Raw genomic sequence first — 19,278 nt, 5'->3', positions numbered from 1 at the left:
TCCCACATCACGCTCTCCACAGGGAGCCTGCTTCTTCTCCCTCTGCCTCTCTGTGTCTCTCATGAATACATAAAATCTTTTTAAAAATGGCTTTGAGAAGACCGAATGCAGCCTGTTAACAAAAAGCCATTTTGCCTGTATTATTCCTTATCTTGGGTCAGAGGGTATCCCTTGGATAGTCAACTCTGTTCTTGCCAGGTAGAAGGGCTCATTTCAGGAATTACTGATTTTTTCCCCCTTCGAGGCACAGTCTTAAACACTTTACTCATCGTTTGTGGGTTGCATCTGTCCTCTTGGTGCTAGCTCTACATCAGTTTCTGTTCTCAAGTATACGTTTAAAATGAATTATCTTCCTATTGCAGCCACACAGGAAAGTACTATTACTAAATTCTTTCCTAGAAGGGAGAAACTAAAGTGTTCTGAAAGGCTTAAAACAGATCTGAGAGTCAATCCCTGATCCTCAGGGTGGCAGGATGCTCGGTAATCAGCAGCTCCCGACCCTTGCTTTGCTGAGAAGGAGCACTACGATGGTAGCTAGGCTTCCTGAGTGTTGGTTACGTATCACGCAAAGCACTTCAGAGGCTTTATCTAACCTACCAATTGTCATATGTGATAGCAAATGAAGGAATCCCATTTTTCAGGTGAGGAAACTGAGGCATGGTGTAGTTAATTAACTTGCCTAAAGTTACACAGATCGTATGGAGAAAAAGCAGGCGCTGGAATCTGCCTTTATCTGATCCCTTCTCACTTAATTTAATTTAATTTAATTTTTTTTTAAAGTTTTATTTATTTATGATAGTCACACACACACATAGAGAGAGAGAGAGAGGCAGAGACACAGGCAGAGGGAGAAGCAGGCTCCATGCACCGGGAACCCGATGCTGGATTCGATCCCGGGTCTCCAGGATCACGCCCTGGACCAAAGGCAGGCGCCAAACCGCTGCACCACCCAGGGATCCCTATTTTATTTAATTTTAAGTAAGCTCTACACCCAATGTAGCGCTTGAACTCACAATCCCACATCAAGAGTCACATGCTCTATGACCGAGCCAGGCAGATGCTCCCAGAACAGGAGTAGTCCAGCTCACAGGCATGAGGAAGGGAGGTAATCTGGCCTTGGGGAGGTTTATCATTTGACGTCCTCAGCTCAGCGAGGTACAGATGTTCAGCTGGAGGTGGCCCTGTGTAGGCACCTCTCTTTGGTCACTTTTTTTTTTAAGATTGATTATTTATTTATTTATTTATTTATTTATTTATTTATTTATTTATGAATGATAGACATAGAGAGAGAGAGGGGCAAAGACACAGGAGGAGGGAGAAGCAGGCTCCATGCCAGGAGCCCGACGTGGGACTTGATCCCGGGACTCCAGGATCGCACCCTGGGCCAAAGGCAGGTGCTAAACCGCTGAGCCACCCAGGGATCCCCTCTTTGGTTACTTTCTGAATATTCTAGATGGATTTGTAGAATGCTGCATGTATGACTAGACTGTAAGGATCAAGTGGCCGGGCCTCATAGCTCTTTTTGCCTCGTGCCAGGCACAGAGACAAGGCTCGAGAACTGTTTGTTGAGCTGAAATCTTCTTTTTCCCTAATCCCCAACCAAACCAAATTCCCTTTATTGTAATCCCTGACCCAAACCGGAAGAATTGTTTTCCATGCATAGATTAAAGTAAAATTCTATTAATTAGGAGCGTAGTCTGATTCAGTACATGGTTTACTGATCTAAGGATTTATTTTTTAATACATTTATTTTAATTTACCTCCTGCAGTTTGAGTCTTGTCAGGGATGTGCTCCCCCCCGTGCCCCCCCACCCCGTGCCCCCTGCCCCAGCTGCATCTCATGCAGCTCTTCCCTGGGACACCTCAGCTGTTTCCTGCATCTCGATGGCTCTTCCTTACCCCAAACTGTCTGTCACCCCCCTGTACCTTCATTCTCACTATCAGCACTTCCTCTGGAAGCTTTAGCCCCTTTTCTGCCTGGCCTTGCTCAGTCTCCTTTGGCTGTGGGCTCTTCGATTCTCATCCTTCTGTGCCCTGATTTCTCTTATAAGTGACGGCCATCCATCTCCTTCTCTGTTCTTTCAACTTTCCGAGGCCAGAGGCCAAAACTCGTTTATACCCAGTGGCTGGGGTATAACATGCACCATGGCAGTGCCTGGGAACGCTGGAGGTTGGGCCCCTCCCACCATAATTTCCATCATCCCACACAAAATAATTCTATGTTTGGATGCAGACACTTGCCATTTCCCAGCCTTAGGGAAAATGTGAATGTAAGCTTCACAAGGGCAGGGCTCGTTGCCTTCTCACTTAGGCATCTCAAGCACCTGGAAGAGCATCTGCCAGCTGGCAGGGGCTCTAAAATATCTGTCGAGTTAATAGAGGCATCTTAAGAACCCTGTATTTTCATTGCTCTGGGATGTTCAGTTGTCTCCTAGCTGGGTTTGCAGAGCATGCACAAGTCCCCTCCCTCCCTTCCCCAACGCCTTTGCTCTTTCAAGCCCTCACCTTTGGAAGCTTTGGTGCTGCCCAAGTGTGGGTCTCAATATATCTCTTATGAGACTCCAGGGCTGGAAAACGTCAAGGACGTTTCCTGACAGTACACATGTGGGAACAGCACGGTCCACCTGCCCAGAGAAGGTAAGGCTGGGAGTGGAACGGATTTCCCAAGGCAACTCTGCTTCCAGGAGCGTGCCAGGAATGGTTTATGAATACACAAGCAGTCTTGCTTCGAGCAACTACCAAGCAAGACTATCACCTGGAAAATGTTTTTCTTTCCAAAGCTCCACAGATTTTTTGAAAGGACAGCATTTAAAAAAACAACAACAAACAAACAAACAAAAAACCAAAAACCTATATTTGCATTGAGAATCCCAGTTCAGAGACTCCTGGGTGGTTCAGTGGTGGAGCGTCTGCCTTTGGCTTAGGTCATGACCCCGGGGTCCCTGCAGGGAGCCTGCTTCTCCCTCTGCCTGTGTCTCTGCCTCTCTCTGTGTGTCTCTCATGAATCAATAAATAAAACCTTAAAGAGAGAGAGAGAGAGAGAGAATGAATCCCAGTTCAGGTATGTATATAAATGAGAGCATTGCCACACGCACAGATCTGTTCCTCCCTCTGTCACTCCACAGGAGGGCCACTCCTCACCCTCAGCATTTCCTCCCAGGTCAGCTTGTCAGGGGCCTCCTCAGAGAAGGCAGCTTGTTGTCATCAGTGGCCAACATCTGGTGGTAGACATGGCTAGCGCACGTAACACAGAGGGGATGTCATAATTAAAGTGCAAGGCATGGTGAAGTGTGTGGCTGTGAGTTATTACCACACTTCTGGAAAATTAGAAAATAAATGGCCTCCAATTTATCACTGACATGTGGGAGGATAATGGTTATATGCTTCTTGAAATCGTCGGGCTCCAAAAACAATATTTGGTTTAGGGAGACAGTGGAGGACTGAAACCTGCCTGAAGGCGAGAAATAGGTCACTGTGATCCCAGAGTGGCCTGTCAGCCTTGTTGTGCAGCTCCTCATGGCCTCCGTTGGTCACCCAATCAGAGAGCTTGTCTTTAGACTAATGCTATTCAACTGGTTGCTATGGCAATGATGGAGTACTGGTTGTCATGGCAATGAAATGGAAATTTGGGGGACCAATTTCTTTAGAGGAGGTGGATTCATTAAGCCCTGTCTTTTCCTTCTTTCCTTAAAACTTGACCATACTGCAGAGCACTTTTAAAGGGGGTCCAGCTTCAAACTCTGTGCATACATTTCGGGATTTATATTATCTTTTCTTATTCTTAGATCACACAGCTTAAATCTTTTCAACTCTGTTATGAGAATAGACACTCTTCCCACCCCCACCCCTAGGTCTTTTATGGCTCATGTTAAAGAATGACATTGCAGAAGCTACGTTTCTTTTTATCACTCTAAGAGGGTTTCTGCCAAACTCCATTGAATTCCTCCAAAGTTATTCTGAAATAACTATGAAATTGTATGAAATGGTATGAAATGGTATAAGGTCAGAATAAATTTAATGGATTGTAAACGATAAGGGATACTTTTTTCCCCCAAGCCTCACTGAGGTATAATTGACATAAAAAAATGTATGTATTTAAGGCGAACAGTGTGATGATTTGTATGTCTCTCCATTGTGAAATGATTACCACAATCAAGCTAATTAACACATCCATCACCTCACATAGTTATTTTTGGCCTGTGTGTGGTGAGAACACTTAAGATCTACTCTCTTAGCAAATTTCAAAAAAATGTAATACATTTTTAGTAACTATAATCATCATTCTGTACATTAAGACACCCAGAACTTACTCATAATTGAAAAATGTACACCCTTGGACCAACCTCTCCCCATTCCCCCACTCCCTGGCAACTACCATTGTAACCTCTGTTTCTGACTCTGACCTTTGTAGGTTGCATAAAATATGAAGGAGACTTACCAATTCAAGCCAATCGCCTACTCCTCATTGACGTGGTTATTAGAATCACACTTTGAATCCTTTGGAGAGGCAGCCGAAAGCCTGGCTCTTTTTTCTCTCCTGGTGCTGCTAGAGATTTCAGTCCTCTTTGCTTGAGTCCACTGTGTGGGATCATCAATGGGAAATAGATGTTGTTCTTATGTTACATAGATGTGATTGACCTTTTTCTTGAAAGCTCCCAAGGAACCAATTTAGATGCTTATTTTGGATTTCTGGAAAAGAAAGGGTAGTAATTTTAATGATTTGGCCTCGATTGGGGCTCATTAGAGAATTTAGAGAAAAATATATTGGAACACATCTGAACTCACGGACCTTTTCCATTCTTCTGAGATTACTTTGGAGTATGAACATGAACTCTGTGGAAAAGGCTTTTTGGTGCATCTTTTGGGGGGTCTATTTTTACTTGAGTTTGCTACTATAAAAGATTTGCATATTATTCATGACAGTGATTCTTAAACTCTGTTGTGCAGGAAAATCCCCTGGCAAGTGTGTAAAATGCAGGTTGCTGGACCCTATTCCCATTGACAGACAACATTACGTCAGTTTCAGATGTAGAACATAATAATTCAATATTTATATATATTGCAAAATGATAATGCTTACCACAATAAGCATTCCAGACCTATTGATTCAGATTTTTTTGGGTGGACCGTAGAAATCTGTATTTCCACAGTTATCCGATCTTCAGGCAGTCTGTGGCCTAAATGACCATCAACTAGCTGCAGTGGGAAGAAAAGTCCTCTCGGGTGAAGAATGTGGAGGGAACCATCCTTCCCTTGTTGTTGCCCCCGTCCACCCAGGAAAGTGAGAGAACCGGTTAATCCAGCCTGTGGAGAGCACTTGAGCTTTCATGAACACCCACAGGGCTCCTTCCTCCAGATAATGGACTAAAGTGGTGCCTTTATGTCTTCCTGTAGTGGACATTGCTGGTGATACTTTTTTCCCCTGCTAGATTTGTTTCTTATAGGTTGATTGGAAGCCCTAAACACACCAAGGCTGCCCAACAAAGATGAGTGGTTTTCACCTTATTAATTGCCTCTTACTTCCTGCTGGAGCCTTCCAGCATGGTGTCATACAACCACCATTGGCTTCACTTCTTTTGTCCAAAGCCATCTGCCATAGATTTTGAAGGCAAAGGAGGCTATTTTGATAAAATCCGAGGAGATTATTTAGGACACAGATTCATCTCCTATAACAGAGGCCAAAATAATAGTACTCTAGTCAGATAGGATCTTCCTACCTTGTTTCTCTGTTATCCTCAATACATGGCTTCCATATTATGATCTAAGATCCATCTTCCTTCCTTCCTTCCTTCCTTCCTTCCTTCCTTCCTTCCTTCCTTCCTTCCTTCCCTCCCTCCCTCCATCCCCCTTTCCTTCTTTCCTTTTCTCTTCTTGCAAGTGGCAGTTTGGGGAAGGGGTCATAGGTATGGTCTGTGAGGTCTGGGCTCAGGGACAGGAGTGAGGCAAGTGTCCTCACCTAGTCACTGTGGCATTACCCTCAGTGGATTCATAGCTAGATGGCCATCAGGCCCAATTCTCTGGACCTCTGGAGGTTCTCCAAGTTAACAATTTAGTCTTTAAAATAATTCCACTTTTGGGATGCCTGGGTGGCTCAGTGGTTGAGCGTCTGCCTTTGGCTCAGGTCATGATCCTGGGGCCCGCAGATTGAGTCCTGCACTGGGCTCCCTGCAGGGAGCCTGCTTCTTCCTCTGCCTGTGTCTCTCATGAATAAACAAATAAAATCTTTAAGAAAGAAAGAAAAATTCCACTTTTGCTTAGGTTACCAGGGCGATTTTCTTTTCTTGTGATCATGAACTGTGGTACTCTGCGCTCTGCAAAGACATACTGATCATGGAAGAACCTTAAGTGGGGGGGAGGGGAGGTCAAGGCCCAGGCAAAGTGACAGCCAAATTTCCAGGGAGATCCAGAGCCCATTTTGGCAGCCCCAGAGGAGTCAGTCCCAAGATTCATTTCATCCCTCCCCTTGGTAATAGCATCACTTCCTCAACTGAGGAGCCGGAATTTTTCCTTCAGGTGAACTCGCTCCAGCACCAAATGAAGCCCATTTCCTTTGGATCTTTAGAAATGGAATATGCTCACCATGTTTAAGCTAACTTTAATGGAGTTTCCAGCTATCAGCATCCAAAATCTTATTCATAGCATCTTTTTCTTTTTTTACATTCCTTTATTTTAAAAAATATTTTATTTATTTATTCATGAGAGACAGAGAGAGAGGCAGAGACACAGGCAGAGGGAGAAGCAGGCTCCATGCAGGGAACTCGACATGGGACTCGATCCCGGGACTCCAGGATCACGCCCTGAGCTGAAGGCAGACGAGGCATCCCTCCTTTTTATGTACATAAGTATGAAAGTGTTTACTGGAGGGACGACGCCTGGGTGGCTCAGTGGTTGAACCTCTGCCTCCCACTCAGGGCATGACCCTGCGGTTCTGGGATTGAGTCTTGCATCAGGCTCCCCACGGAGGAGGAACCTGCTTCTCCCTCTGCCTGTGTCTCTCATAAATAAATAAATAAAATCTTTTTTGGACAAGCGTTTACTGGAAGAGAAAAGAATTTCTCATGTTCTATCCTTTTCTCTTGCAAAGAAAAATACAGCATCAACATTAGCTTTAATTAGAGTACCATTATGGCCCATGTAGAATAGAGGTCCTCCTGAAAATCACAGGCTTTGGCAGAGACTTTCAGAAATCATTAATGTCATTTCTCTATTCCTGGATTTTTGGATTTGGATTATGTAGGGGTGCCTGGGTGGCTCTGTCAGTTAAGTGGCTGCTTTTGGCTCAGGTCATGATCCCAGCATCAGGCTCCCTGCTCAGCAGGGACCTACTGTTTATGCTCTTTCTCTCTCAAATAAATAAATAAAATCTTAAAAAATAGAGTAGATTATGTAAGTAACAAAAAGGAGGGGGGTACAAGAGAAACCTAGAAGCAAATTAGGAATTGGAGACTGCCAAGAAGGGTCCAAAGCCCTTTGTTAGATTGATCAAACATCTGTTGTCTCTCTCTCTCTCTCTCTTTTTTTTTTTTTTTTACATCTATTGGTTCTCTAACCTCAATGGCATCCTATCTCTCCCCTCCATATATTAAAATAATACATTAATTTCTTTTATTATAAAACTAGTAAATTTGTTGTCACTACTAAAAACAAAACAATCACCTATAATCTCACTACTGAAGATAATCATTGTTTTGGGTTTTTAAAATTTTTTATTTATTTTTATTTTATTAAGATAATCACTGTTAATAATTTGGTGTCTGGGGCGCCTGTGTGGCTCAGCTGGTTGAGCATCTGCCTTCAGTGTAGGCTGTGACCCTGGGGTCCTGGGATCAGGCTCCCTGCTCAGCGGGGAGTCTGCTTCTCCCTCTGCCCCTCCTCCTGCTCATGCTCTCTCTCTCTCTCTCTCTTCTCTCTCTCTCTAAGAAATAAATAAATCTTTAAAAAATTAATTGGTGTCTCTATTAATCCAAAATCTTGCTAGTGACAGAAACCCAGTGCAAACTGCCTTGAGTTTAAAAAAAAGGAAACATATTGGCTTACAAAGCTGGTAATTCCAACACTGTATTTCATTTTAGGCTCACCTGCATTCAAGGGCTCACACAATGTCAGCAAAATTTGGTTCCTCTGTCACTTTTTATTTCTCTCCTGATGTCTGTTTTCTCTGTGTTGGCATCATTCTCAGGCAGGCAGGATGGCGTTGATGGCCGCTCACAGTTCCAGGCCTATATCCTATTGACTTAGCCTCCTCAGGGAAAAGAGAAAAATGATTTTCCAAAAGTCAAACAGTAGTCCCAGGACTGGTCCTCCTTTGGCCCAGTTTGGGCCATATACCTACCCTCGAGTCATTTAATCTTGTGAGAGGGGCAGGATTAGGTACTGCACCATTTTCACTTTCAGCTTGTTACACAGACCCCCTCGCACCCCTCCTCGAATCTTCCATCACCCTTAGAAGGACATCCAGACTCCTCAGTGTGTTCTGAGGGCTCTCCATCAGCTTTGGCTTGCTTTCCTGCTTCAGGTTCTACTCTCTTTTCTTTCTCACTCTGCTACTCAAGCTGGCTTCCTGCTGGTTCCCCATTTCATTTGTACGTCTGCAAATCTCCCTCTTTCAGCCTCATCTCACAGAAGTACCAAGTACAATCAACCTCTGAGCCTTTGAGATATTTCTTTAGTGCATATGAGTTTCCCAGCTTAGGAGTCAACTGTCCCCAGATGCTAGATGAGATGCTTTTTATCTTCTATCTTCCAAAACTGTGTTACTGTGTTATCTCCCTTACTCTCTTTGACTATGTCTTGTGTGTGTGTGTGTGTGTGTGTGTGTGTGTGTGTGTGTATGTGTGTATTTCAGGTTTTGTTTTTTTTTTTTAAGATTTTTTTTTTATTTTACAGAGAGAACACGAGTGGGGGCAGAGGGAGAGGGAGGGGGAGAAGCAGGCTCCCTGTTGAGCATGGAACTTGATGTGGGGCTCCATCCCAGGACCCTGAGATCATGACCTGAGCTGAAGGCAGATGCTTAACCCACTGAGCCACCCGGGTGCCTGTGTCCTTTTGAATTTCTTAATAAAAATGCCCTGGGGCACCTGGCTGGCTCAGTCAGTAAAGCAGGCAACTCTTGATCTCAGGGTCATGAGTTTGAACCCCACCTTGGGTGTGGAGCCTACTTAAAAAAAATGTCCTTTATTAGAGAGGTCTTAGGAGGCAGCGGAGGTAAATGTCTGTGTTCAAATCACCATCTTCAAACAGAGGATTCTCCTTGAGGCTCTTAAATTCCCTTCTGCTTAAATTAGCCAGAGTTGGCTTCTATTGCTTGCATTTACACGTATTCAGAAAGAATAGTCTTCCTAATAAAGGTAAAAATAATTGTTCTTGAGGGTAAACAGAACCATGAATGGTGTTTTCTTAAGTTCATTTATTTGTAATCTCGAGGCCTAACGTGGGGCTCAAACTCACAACCCTGAAATCAAGAGTCACATGCTCCAACGACTGAGCCAGCCAGGTGCCCAAAACCCCGAATGTTAAGGAGGTGAGTAATAGTCTAGACCAAGTTACTATTAAAGAGAATTTCCCAGGGAGAATTTCCCAAATTCTTCAGACCACAACCGTTGCAAAATGGCACCTAGTGACACCAAAGGGATGTGAACATTGCATTTGCCACCTCAGGAGAAGATGGCTTAGAAGAGACTCAGCCAGATCTTTGGGATCTAAATAGTGGGAGAAAGTGTCTCGTTTTCTTCTTGGAGGGATTTTAGTTTTTCTTATTTTAACAGCAACAGCAACATTTAAGGAAAAAAAAAAATCAAGATGCTCAGAAAGAAGGAAAACTTGCTTACCGTGGTGTGAAAACACACAAGCACAAATTCTGACTGAATACACCAAAACAAGTAAAATTACCATTCATGACAGTTCATAAATTTGCACTTAGAAAAAAGAAATGTTCTTCTGTAGCTTGTTTAGAATGGGAGTTTGTTAATGGAGAAAAAGCAGTGAGCTTTATGGCCAGGGAACCAAGTGTCCCAGGGATGAAGGTGAGCGAGAACGGGTTCGGATGTATCTGCTTATGAAAAATATCACACGGGCTCTGGGAATAATTTATACTAAGTAGAGAAAAATTTCAAAATAGGAATTCAAATGTAGGCCAAGTGCTGGTCATGAGTTTAAGAAGCCAACCGGAGTTGAGAAATAGATGTAGAATGAAGCTATGGGGGGGGGGGGGGGGAGTCCTGGCAAGGCGGGACGAGGGGGAAACCTTCCCTAAGACAAGACCCGGGAACTTCAGGACACGGAAATATTGACCATGGTAGAGAGAGAAGCGAGGCTCTGATGAAGTCCCTGCATGGTGGGGTTCACCCCCTTATTCAGTCTTCCAGTTTGACTGCCTGGGTCCCAACCCCCAACCACCAGGTGCAGCAGAATTTGCAGAAGTTCATCTATTCCCCCCTCAGGTGCTCCCTCCTGCGGCTGCATGGAATTCCCCCTGGCTCCCCGTACTCAGGGGATGTAGAAGTCGTCGGGTCCCCCCAGCCTCGACACCCCCGGGCCCCGGCTGCTGGATCATCACTGGCCCCCAAGGCCCCGCGCAGGCAAAGTCCTGTGAGCAGAGCGGTGGGTGCTGGGGCCGCAGTGGCCACATCTGGAGGGGACAGTGCCACGGCAAGCAAACCAGGTCCGTGTTGGCAGGTGATAAAGAGGTCCCAACGGTGGCCCTGAGTGAGGTAACAAGCACTTCAGTAAAAACAGATGTGAGGGCAGCCTGGATGGCTCAGCGGTTTAGAACCTGCCTTTGAGTGTGATCCTGGAGACCTGGGTTTGAGTCCCGCATCAGACTACCTGCATGGGGCCTGCTTCTCCCTCTGCCTGGGTCTCTGCCCACCCCTCTCTCATGGATAAATAAATAAAATCTTTATTTAAAAAAAAAAAAAAACAGATGCTGAAGGCAAGGAACACGGTGCAGTACATACCCCATGGGTGCCGCTGGGCCTGGTGGGCATAGGAAGGGCCTTTTCCCTCGGCATTCGTGGGCCGGCGATTCTCTGCCAACCTGTCCACCCGGCAGGACAGAAGAAATCACTGTCTCTTTTCTCTCTTCTCCAGCTTCTAAGGAAAGGCCTAGAGTGGACTTGAAACCGCAGGTTACTGTAAACCGTGCAAACTGTTAATGTGTGACTCTGTTTGTCCCCTTGTCATCACAGCACCGTTACGGGAAACTAGTGGAAGAGCGGGGGCTGCTCAGGTCAAGGAGAAGTTCCACGAGCTGGAGAGCCCCTGTCGGCTTCCGGAGTTAAGGAATCCAGTCCCAGGGAATGAGTAACACAAACGGTGACGCCAGGTGTCCGCACACTCATCCTGGGTCTAGGCCTCCCTGATTGACAGGCATCCTCTCCCCCCCCCCCTTTTTTAAAGATTTTATTCATTTATTCATGAAAGACACACAGAGAGAGAGAGAGAGAGAGAGAGAGAGAGAGAGAGAGAGAGAGGCAGAGACACAGGCAGAGGAGAAGCAGGCCCCATGATGCAGGGAGCCCGACATGGGACTCGATCCCGTGACTCCAGGATCAGGCCCTGGGCTGAAGGAGGGTGCCAAGCCGCTGAGCCCCCCGGGCTGCCCGCACCCTCTCCCTTTTGTGGCCTTCAGGCTCACACAGGGCGCATCTGTAGGGCGACTTAGGTCTCCAGGCCTCACCGAAGCTGGCTTGTCTTTAATGAATTCCCTGCGTATCGACAGTTTTCCCAGATGTCGCAAAGAGGCTTTTAGGATGGATGTTTACATTGCACTTAAGAATTCGGTTGGCTCTGATGAGCAAGACACACCGTTGGGCAGGCAGTAATCTAAAATGGACACACCTCGCGTCACCTCTGCACTCTAGCCCCTCTGCGGACTCGCCATCCCCATGCCACTCGGGATAAAATCCAAACCCCCAGCCTGCGTGCACGCGGCCCGGTTCCTGCTTCGCCTGCCAACCTGCCTGGTGGCCCAGAGCAAGTTTTGCTGCCCCCTTGCCAGGCTGAGCTCCTGTCGCCTCCGACCTGGACCTGGATCGCTCCTTTCTGCGATTCGGGTTGCTGCTCACAGGCGAGCTCTGCCGAGAAGCAGCCCCAACAACCTGCGGATTTAAAGACCCTGGTTCCAGGCCCGAGGTAACAGACCCGAGTGACAGACATGCATTCCCCTCGCCCAGGGCAGCCACCCCCGGAGGTCAGTCTGCGGGTTCAGGCCCGCCTGGGAAGTGGCCAAAGCGTAGAGTCCTCCGTTGCCAGGTTATTGGGAACAACAACAGCCTGCAGACTCCCTACATGGTCCTCGAGGACCATCGATAAAGTAATGAACATTAAATAAATTTAAATAAATTATAAATAAATTGTAGAACATTCACACATTGGGCTTTCTTAACTTTGCAGCTGTAAAGGTGAAGGAGGAAGATCTCCAAGTCCTGAGAGGAGAAACTCTCCAAGATATGCAATCAGGTAAAAAAAAAAAAAAAAAAAAAAAAAGCAAAGTGCAAAACAGCATGGGTGGCATGCTACCATTTGTGTAAGGAGCGGCTAAAACAAGAATACTTCAGGCTTGTATGTGCCTGATTAAAAAAAAAAAAAAAAAAGAACGGCCGAAAGGACACACACAAAAGTGTTTAGACAGGTTACCTAGGCTGGTGAACGGGGAGACACAGGGCAGGGATGGGAAGGAGCCATTCACTGGATACCTTCTAACACGTTCTTGTGTCTGATTCATGTTGCTGTCTTGCCTTTTCTCTCTCTCTTTCTTTTTTTTTTTTTAAAGATTTTTAAATATTATTTATTTATTCAGGACACACACACACACACACACACACACACACACACACACAGAGGCAGAGACACAGGCAGAGGGAGAAGCAGGCTCCATGCAGGGAGCCCAACGTGGGACTCGATCCCGGGACTCCAGGATCACTCCTTGGGCTGAAGGCAGATGCTCAGCCGCTGAGCCCCCCGGGATGCCCTGTCTTGCCTTTTCTAAATTAAGTACATCTTAAATGTTTATATTTTGCGATAAAGTGAAACAGCACTTCCCCGGCCCCCTTTCTTCTATTATCTTGCTGTATATTCTTCACACGGCGTTTACTACCACATAATGGGGAATAAAACATGTAACATAGGAGACCAAATCAAAGGATTTCATTGAAAGCTTTAAATGCCTCACTTTTCTCTAGTGGTATATAGACTCTGGATGTTAGGAGAATGATTTATGAGGAGGCTTTTAGGGAGGAGTGTGGGTGTGCTGGGAGGACCCCTTGAAGGAGAAGATTGGGGGTGCCTGGTGCTCACTTCCACCTTAGTGAGAAGGGCATCGATGGGCATCCCACCCCCAACTTTGACATACATCCCCTGCAGTGGAGGGACACAGGTGTGTGTGTGTGTGTGTGTGTGTGTGTGTGTGGAGTCTGACTTCCCTCGTGAGACCTCCAGGTAAGGTGCGGATGGAGGAGGGGACGGAGAAGGGGCCATCTGCTCTTCCCGGGTCTGCAGGGCAGGGGGTGCGTGCAGTGGGCCAAGCTGAGTCAGGGTCACCTTAGGCCTTGGTTGGTCCAAGGATCGCCCGGAGGTGAGAACGGGACCCAGAGGGCCTGAGCTGGATTCCTGCCTGCCGAGGAAGCAGTAAGCAAACGGCCAGAGGAGAGATGACGCATAAGGTGGCGTCCAGGGGCAGTCGTGCAGAGACCGATAGGCTGGGAGGCTCCGGGTGCTCACCACAGTGCCCCCCGGGGAGAGAGTCCGTGTGCAGCTCTGGCTTAAGCACAGAGCCGGTGGAGGCAGGTGGTGCTGCTCAGGTAAGAACCTTCCTGCCCCCTTTCCTCGCCCTTCTGGCTCTTTCCCGTCTAGGTCTTGGCCTCCCCTCCGCCGCAGACCCCAGCTGGGAGTGGGGAGAATGTTCATTCAAAGTAACTGTGAAGTTTACCTGGTTCACATGGGAGCAAACACTAGCCATGACCGAATTAAGGCTGGGTCTATAACCTAGAGGGGTCCTAAGGACTTTCAGCGCCTGGTAAGGGCCAGAGTGAGAAGCATGCCAGAGACAGAGCGGGGCAGGGGGCGGGGGGCAGGGGGCAGGGGCCTCTCTACGTCGGGGGCATCATGAGAAGAGGTGACCCCAGTGAGGTGAGAAGACAAAGCACCCAGACATCTCAGCAAGTCCCACGAGCTTCTGGGCCCGATGACTTTCCCTCAGGTAGTGTCACAGCCTCCCAGGCCTCCTCCTCCTCCCTGGCTGCCCGGCCCCCTCCTCGGCTCACTGCACTCCACCAAAGCTCTGCAGGTTGGGGCGCTCCAGGGCCTGACTCTGGGCTCTCATCCTTCCTCTGTTGCTAGATCTCCTCCAGGCTCAGACCTTTAAATACCAAACTAACTCACCTGCCCTGAGTCAGACCCGATTACCTCCCAGATGTCTCCACTTGGAAGCCCCACAGGCCTCTTAAGTCAGCCCAAAGCCGAATTCTTGGCTGTGCGCCTCTTGTTGACCTCTTCCTCCCCACCCACCAGCCCCCCAACCCTGGTTTGTCCTACGTAAATGCCAGTACTGTACAGCCAGTTGCTTGAAAACCAAAACCCGGGAGTCATTCTTGCTTCTTTCCTTTTCTCTATCCCCATATCCAATTTATCTGTAAATTCTGTTGCTTTAACTCTAAAATTAACTCCCAATCCATCCCTTCTATTAGAGTCTGGTCCAAGCCACCCTCATCTCTCACTGTTTTTTTTTTTTTTTTTTTTAAGATTTTATTTATTCACAAGAGACACACAGAGAGAGGCAGAGACACAGGCAGAGGGAGAAACAGGGGCCCTGCAGGGAGCCCAATGCGGGACTCGATCCCGGGACCCCAGGGTCATGCCCTGGGCCGAAGGCAGATGCCCAACCACTGAGCCCCCGAGGTGTCCTCACTATTGCTTCTGAACAGTGGTCTCCTACCTCACTCTTGCCATTCCCTCCCTGCATCCCCACAGCCAAGTGCTCCTTGGAGCATCTAGAGTGGCCTTTTCTTCTTATTGTAAAAAACACGTAACATAAAATTCACCGCCGTGCCATTTTTGCACGTACACAGGGGAAGCATGAAGCATCCGCATGCTGTCGTGCAACAGGTCTCTACCTAGTTTTGCATCTTGCAAAACCGAAGCCCTCTCCCCACTGAGCGTCTCCCCAGCCCCTCTCCCCCGCAGACTCCCCCACCACTCTACTTTCTGACTACGCTACATACCTCACATAGGTGACCTTGTGCAGTATTTGTCTTTTTGTAACTGGCTTATTTCACTTAGCAGGACGTCCTCAAGATCCACGCTGTAGCATTCCCCCCCCCTCCTCGCTCTGTGAGGCTGAATGTATGTGCCGCATCATCTTTATCCATCTGCTTGCTGATTGACATTTCGACTGCTTTCGTGGCTGTTGTGCATAATACTGCGATACCAGGAGTACACGAACAGCTCTTCACAATGCTGTTATCAATTCTTTTGGATACATACCCAAAAGTGGGATTGCTGGATCATATAGTTCTTTATTTATTTTTAAGATTTTATTTACTTATTTGAAAAAGAGAGAGAGCACAAGGAGGGGGAGCGGCAGAGGGAGAGGGAGAAGCTGAGCGGGGAGCCTGACATGGGGCTCGATCTCACCACCCTGAGATGGTGACCTGAACCGAAGGCAGAAGCTGAGCCAACTGAGCCACCTGGGTGCCCCTGGATCAACAGTTTTATTTTTATTATTTTTATTTTTTAAAAAGATTCTATTTATTTATTCATGGGAGACACACAGAGAGAGGCAGAGACACAGGCAGAGGGAGAAGCAGGCTCCCCATGGGGAGCCTGATGCGGGACTCGATCCCAGGACTCCAGGATCATGAACTGAGCCAAAGGCAGACGCTCAACCACTGAGCCACCCAGGTGCCCCAGTAGTTTTATTTTTAGTTTTCTGAGGCCCTTCCAGACTGTTTTCCACAGCGACTGTATCATTTTATTCCTTCCAACAGTTCCCTCCCTCCCTTTCTTTCCTCAGCCGTCCTAACAGGTGTGCGGTGATCCCACCTTGGGGTTTGGTGGAGCGATCTTTTAAAAGCAGGAGTGATGTTGCGCTCCAGCTTAGGTCCTTCCAATGGCTCTCCTCGACCTTCAAGTGCCATCTAACTACCCTTCTTACTTTGGCCTCCATGGTCCTCCAAACTCTGGCCTCTGTCCACACTTCTTAGCCCCCTAACTGCTCTGAGTGTGGCCGACATGCAGGGCATTTGCACGAGCAGTTCCCCCCACCTGCCAAATTCTTCTCTTTTCATGTGGTTGCTTTCTTCCCTTCGTTCAGAACTTTGCTTGGGTTCACCACCTCGGTGGTGACTTCCAAGCTGTCCCCTCCCAGGCCCTCTAAGTCCTACCGGCCTTTTCTGTTTCACCTTGGCTCTCTGGAGCAGGTGTTAGTACCAGAAGTTACTTTGCTGAAATAGTTGTGGGCCTGTTTGTGCAGTGCTTGTTATCTCACCGGCAAGCCTGCTCGTCTTGTCCACGGTCCTTCCCTGAGGAGAGGGCCTGATGGGAGGCAAGTGAAGCCCATGGGAAGCCTGGAGGAGAAAGCAAGGCAGGCCCGCCCAGAGGTTTGGGGTATGCTTCATGGACGACCTAACCTTTTCACTGGGTTTTCAAGGATAAATGTTACTTGGAAGGCAGATATCCAAGTGACGTAGTAGACACCTGAGGCTGAGGAATGGCCTGGCAGGTTCAGGGAAAGGTGACCGGCCTGGGCTGAAAGCAAAGGTTCCTGAGATGGGGTAGCGGGCAGGAGGGCTGAGATGGCATGGGGCATGAATCCATTTCAGTTTCACTGATTTGCTATTTAGTTAGCATCCTGTTAGGTGAGAAGGTACAAAGAGGGAGAAGACAAAATTCCAGGCCTGCAGTGGGGAGGCACGTATGGCTTTTGAGCAGCAGCAGGACCAGGCCAGAATGCAGCAGGGCCACAGGCCCCAGGACCAGGCAGGTTGGAATGAAATCCTGGCCCCACCGGTGGAGAGCTCTGTGACACAGCAAGTTCTTTTTGTTTTTTTTTTTAAAGGATTTTATTTAGTTATTTTTGTATTTAGAGAGAGTACAAGTGTTGGGGAGCGGCAGAGAAGGTGAGAGAGACTCTCAAAAAAACTCTACACTGAGTCTAGAGCCCAATGCAGGGCTCGATCTCACGACCCCAAACTCATGACCAGAGCCAAAACCAAGAGTCCCATGCTTAACCAGCTGAGCCACCCCAGCAAGATCTTAACCCCTCTTGGCTTAATTTTCTTTTCTGTAAGGATGATAATCCCTGTAGCCCTTTCTCTTGGCTCTCTCGTGGGGATTAATTTAGTATCTGTAGGATGGTGCCTGGTACTCAATATGTGTTAGTTACTATTAACACGTTTAAGGGCAGCCCTTAACCCGGGGTCAGCGGTTGAGCATCTGCCTTCAGTCCAGGGCGTGATCCTGGAGATCGGAAATCGAGTCCCACGTCGGGCTCCCTGCATGGAGCCTGCTTCTCCCTCTGCCTGTGTCTCTGTCTCTGTCTCTCTCTCTCTGTGTCTCTTGTGAATAAATAAATAAAAAATCTTAAACACGTTTAAGACAATGTTGAGGGGTGCCTGGCTGGCTCAGTCGGTAGAGCATGCGACTCTTGATCTTGGGGTCATGAGTTTGAGCCTCATGTTGGGGGCAGATTATACTTAAAATTAAAAAATACATATTAAAAAAGAAAACAATGCCTGGTACCTAGTAAAGTTTTGTTTGACGATTGTCAGTTTTATGTTTCGTTTTGTTTTGAAGGAAGCTGATTAATTAGCATGAGTGTAGAGCATTGGTGCAAAGGGGAGACAAGGGACCCAAGAAACGGGCGCAGGAGGCTACTGCATAGTTGAAGCAGAAAGGAGAGGAGCACAGAATGAGGTTAAAGCAGAGGTAAAAGACAGTGAAACAGACTGGAAGTCAGGGGTGCAGAATATGTTTTGGAATTAAAGAGAGTGGTTTTAGTTTTTAAGGTCTGTTGAATGTAACGTGCCTGAGAAAAGTCTGTCTGCTGATGTTCAGCTGAAACCACAGTGCGACATCTGACACTTAGGACAAAGACGTGAGAAACACAGGGAGATTTCCTCTCTGGAAGTGTGGGTGTGCCTGTAACTAAGACTGCCGAGAATTTCGACTGAACCTATCATTTACCCATTACATTGGCAAAGGGAAAAAATGACAAGATTTTACACTTGTATTGTGTATCCTTTCACAGTAGTATAAATGTGGGCAATCTTTCTGGCAGTATTTATCATGAGCCTTAGAGATGCTTATACCCCCTGAATCAGTTCCTTCACCTCTTGGAGTCAATGCTAAATTAATGGTCCAAAATGCAATAATTGTGCATGGTGCTACTCACTACAACATCATATTCAACTGAAGAAATGAAACCTGCAAATAGGCTCACTCAATGATAAGAAAATGATTAAATAAATTATGGTATGTTCATATACTAGAATATTATGTAGCCATTGAGATAAATCATATTCATTGACACTTCTAATGGGAACTGGCGTGGGGGAGAAAAACAACCAACCAGGATACACAATTATATATAGAATATGAATTTAACTGTGCTAAAAATAAGCACAGTTTAAGATTAGAAGACAATATACAAAAATGTCACTGTGGATTATTTGTTTGGGAAACTGAGGTACAGCTGATGATTTGATGAAGTCTAGAAACTGAGTTTGAATTAGGACCAGATGATCGATTTTTGTCTTATTTAAAATTTCTTTCCCTCTTCAAATGCATCTGCTAATATTCAGTTACTTATGCAATAATAATCTTTGGCTCACAGACAGTACCTTCTATGACAAATTCTGATCATACTGCTTTTTATGGGTGCAGCCCATCAAAGGCCTAGAACCCCAAATCTCATTTTCAAGTTAGTTAACATCACACCATTGTATGATCATCCACTCTCATTTAGATGGACATGATTTTTACACAAGAAATTTCCCTGGTATGTCAAAGACAAAAGATTAACACAATGCATCGTTGTTGGGAGGGTATTTCATCAATAGTCCTCACTTTAGCTGCACACCCAAGCAGCAAAAAGAAAGCCATTCCCCCCCAGGAGCATACCTGGTAGAGAGCTGATGAATATGAAGAACAGACCCACCAGAATTGGGCTGCAAATATTCTAGAGCTGGAGATGTCTTGGATCACATCATAACTTTCTTCAAGATAATGCTGAACAAAGCATGTTGTTACAGGACTCCAGGAGGAGTGCTCACTTGAGCACTT

This window comes from Vulpes vulpes, chromosome 16 (genome assembly GCF_048418805.1).
Source record: "Vulpes vulpes isolate BD-2025 chromosome 16, VulVul3, whole genome shotgun sequence".
Classification (NCBI taxonomy): domain Eukaryota; kingdom Metazoa; phylum Chordata; class Mammalia; order Carnivora; family Canidae; genus Vulpes; species Vulpes vulpes.
The sequence above is the reverse complement of the archived record's forward strand: the minus strand, read 5'-3'. Positions refer to the sequence as shown.